Genomic DNA, 3842 nt, shown 5'->3' on the forward strand with positions numbered 1-3842 from the left:
TTCTCGTTACAAACTTTGTAATACACTTAATTTCCACAGTCACTTTAAAGTTGACTACTTTTATAAACACGCTATAGTTCACAGCGATTAACACACTTTACTTCCGGCGCCTCCTGCTCGCTTGACTCCATTACCAATTGTTTATCTCTATATCTGTCTATGCAATTAATTGCCGTTCTTATATACTAAAATAGAGGATGCTTGGAAAAGACTAGAGTTGCCAGGACAATTCACGATACTTCTAGAAACTTATCACGTGCTACCATAGTCACGTGACTTCCGCTGTCGTAACAATATGTTTAATTTTTAGCTGGTTTTCGTGAGGAATCAAACTATAATTAATATATTTTAAATTCCTTATTTTCGTTGCTAATATTTATTCATTAACGTTAAGGTTACGTTTTGTCACGTGACCGTCTGTTTCGCGCCAAGTATGTTGGTTATCGGTTTTCGATAAATGCATCCGCTTTACGAAGTAGGTGTACTTTAAAAATTAATAAAATCACGAATTTTTGTAATATTTATACCTCAAAATTAATCATGTATCACTTTTTTTTATCATTTTATACTCACAAGCAAAAATAACTCATAATTAAACGTCTTTTATATTGAATCAATTTGAAGACTTGATATAAAGTTGGGCCTAGTTAGACTTAAGAGTTAGATTTGGTGTTGTAGAAAAAGTAGTAAACGCTGGTTGTTTATCGTACTGGATAGTCTATGCTGTATACTGTCGCTGATTTAATGGTTTATTACCATCAATTGCTGAAAAGTCAACAAAATTAAATTCCATAGGATTATAAAGAAGCAGGTAGGCTATTCCTGAATATAATAGTCATAATCGAGTTATCCTAGCTAAAATGGACTTAGGTTTATTTAACTACCCAGTTGGCACACAATATTGCCAATATAATAGTGAATACTCAATAGGCTCAATTTTTCATATGGATAATAATAATATTAATAATATAGTATTAGTACTAATAGCAATACAATAGTTTAGCTAGCATAATACGCTTCGTTAGTGAAATATGATATGTATTATTATATTAATAATCTGACATTACATCACATGACGTGTTTCAATTTCTGTTGAATAGTGTAGTTTTTACTTGAAATTTGAATATTTTGTACAAACTGTAGTAAAATGGATTATTCTTAGCTTGCCTAGCATTGTACTATTTCAGTACTTTTAGCATTTAACAAAATACAGGAGAGAAAAACAACACTTTTAAAAGTTCAAAACTTCTAACTATACATAGAAAATAATCTAGACTGAAGAATATAACTTTTGCATAAGCAAAGTTAGGAAATAACTAGAAACAAAAATATTTCGTATATTATCATAACACTATTAATTCTCCAATTACAAATGCTTTAACAACTTAAGTGAGTAATTCATATATCTCAAAATTTATCTCCCTAATCTCAGTGTCTGGCTTTATTTCTCTTTTCTTTGGTACTTTAATTTTATACCAGACAACAAGATTATATTTATAACTGAATTTGTAATTACGATTGGTTGTTGACAGAACATCTGATCAACTTGTATACATATTGCAACAAATTAATTTACACAGTTATATACTATAGTTGTCATAAAAACTGCAATGTCAGTCATTTTGGCTAACTGCAAAAATTAGTTCTAAAATGAACTAACTAATAGAAGTGAGCTGGTATTTCATAAATAAGGTCAAAAGATAGCTTGATTACTGATAAAGTTAAAAAATACTTAAAAAATAATAATAAAACTGAAGGAATGCCAACTCTCATCTGTAATCAGAGGCCAGTTGCAAAATGACCCGATTCAATCTGTAACGTTTCAGGTATTTAAAGTTGTTAAGGGTTTGGACAGTATTCTGATAGGTGATCTGTTTTGAGTTGTCAAATGAAAAGTTTGGGAACATGAGTATTAGAGGAAACAGATTTAATGATTACAAACCCAAATTCACACTTTTTATTCATTTATGTTTTTCTTTTCTTTTTAGGTTAGAGTTATAAACTTATGAAATTTTTCATGTGACAATATAGTTTTAACATTTTGAATTGTTTTATTTAGTTTTGTCGGATAGATAATTTAATGTGAGAGACTGTAATTAAGATTTTTGTTCTGTTTATTTGTAGATAAGGGGTGGACTCGGTGTTTGCATATGAACTGCCTTTTGCAAATTGATGGCTTTTAATTAACCTACATGCATTACTTTGCATTTATTATATCATAATTTTGATTGGAATAACCTTAACAGTGTTAAGGGAAAAAAAGGGATCTTGGTGTTGGTTGACCAGTATTAAGCTCTCTAAGCAGGGCACTGTATAGCAAATAGGATTTTAAGTTGTTTTTACAGAAATATTGAATATAAGTCTAAAGAGATAAGTTATAAATTTTAGCAAGGTAGGAGTCATCTTTAGCTAAGACAATTTTATTTTACTAAAAGGGTAGTTAACCTTTGGAATAGATTACTTTAGATCTGATGGGTGTAGTAAATTTAAGAGAGCTTAAGAGAAGGTTTTATAAATATTTAAATGATATGGGCTGAGTTTGAGAAGATTTTATTATTTAAGCATAGTGGATTGTACAATCTTGAAGAACCAACAGAACCTTTGTTGATATTGATAAGGGTAGAATTAATAAAGTTTGCTGATTACATTAAACTGTTTTCAGAATAATGAGATATTACAAAATAACTTGGATCAATTCATAAATAGAACAAATATTTGGCAAATGACATTCAATTGTAGTGAGTGCAAGAGAATGCAATATGGGTTATCATAATTTAGATCACATTTAATATGGATGTGAAAAACTGAATAGCATTAAGTCAAGAAAAGAATATTGGCACATAGTGGTAGATAAGTCACTCAAGCTATCGAAACAGTGCTCTGTTGCTAGTAGTATAAACAAGTTTTAGAGTACATTTATAGATGCACTTATTACAAGTGAAACAAGGTAATTATTTCGATATAAATCAATACTTATGCCTCTTAGATAAACAGTTATCATCTACTTATCTAAGAAAGGATATTGACTCATTGAAAAGGGTTCAGAGGAGAGCTACTAGGATGATTTCAAGGATGGAAGGTTATTTTAAAGGGATAGGTTAAAATACTTTCAATTTTTCTTAAGGAAAGAGGTGGTTCTTTTTGTTATATTCTGATGACTAAGAGGACACAAATTTAAGGTTTGGAAAAGACAGGCTAGGTTTCAGTTAAGACAATACAATTTTTCTAACAGGATGATTGATTTATGGAATGAGTTGCTGTAGGCATAAGCGAAAGTTAACACTTTACAGGAGTTTTAAGAGGAGTATAAGTGATGATCTGAATAGTAAAGGGTGGGTTTAAGTTTTTGCTTTTTTCGAGAGTGAATGTGCAGGGATAGCATTGTAAAATGGTCCCTTTTTGACCATAGGTTATGTTATTTTTGCTTTTGTCTTAATTTTGTGCAGAAGTGCTTCCAATTGGCTCCATTAGCCAGGTGCAGTTAATAATATCCAAGCTGATCAGTATTTGGTAAAGACCCCAGCACATTCTTATCTGTGAATAAATTTTTTGTTTACTTGTTTTTTTCTATGTTATCTGTGTTAATTTTATTGTCTGCATAATACAGTAGTCCCTGGTGGATATGACCCCTTCCAATAATGACTTCCTTTTGAATATGATGTTTTTTTCTGTGTAGGGAACAATTTTACATTGATCTGACCTCCCACGAATGACTTCCTGACAGATGCGACATACAACCATGATTTTTGGGCGGAAGGTCAAATAACGACCTTTCTATAATGACTTTTCTTCATATCAGTAATGTAATTTACATATATATACACATGAATACAGTGTATATA

At 30.5% G+C, this 3842-nt stretch overlaps 1 protein-coding gene across 1 annotated transcript in view; it reads left to right on the forward strand.

Annotated features, from left to right (window-relative positions):
- The first annotated feature begins 526 nt into the window (after positions 1-526).
- The window catches only part of LOC106467519 (cellular tumor antigen p53-like), a 77295-nt gene continuing 73979 nt past the window's right edge, over positions 527-3842 (forward strand). The window contains exon 1 of the mRNA XM_022395720.1: positions 527-811. The gene's annotated coding sequence lies outside the window, so the exon portion shown is untranslated. The remainder of the gene's footprint in view (positions 812-3842) is intronic.

Source organism: Limulus polyphemus, unplaced genomic scaffold, assembly GCF_000517525.1.
Source record: "Limulus polyphemus unplaced genomic scaffold, Limulus_polyphemus-2.1.2 Scaffold2643, whole genome shotgun sequence".
In the NCBI taxonomy this organism is placed as follows: domain Eukaryota; kingdom Metazoa; phylum Arthropoda; class Merostomata; order Xiphosura; family Limulidae; genus Limulus; species Limulus polyphemus.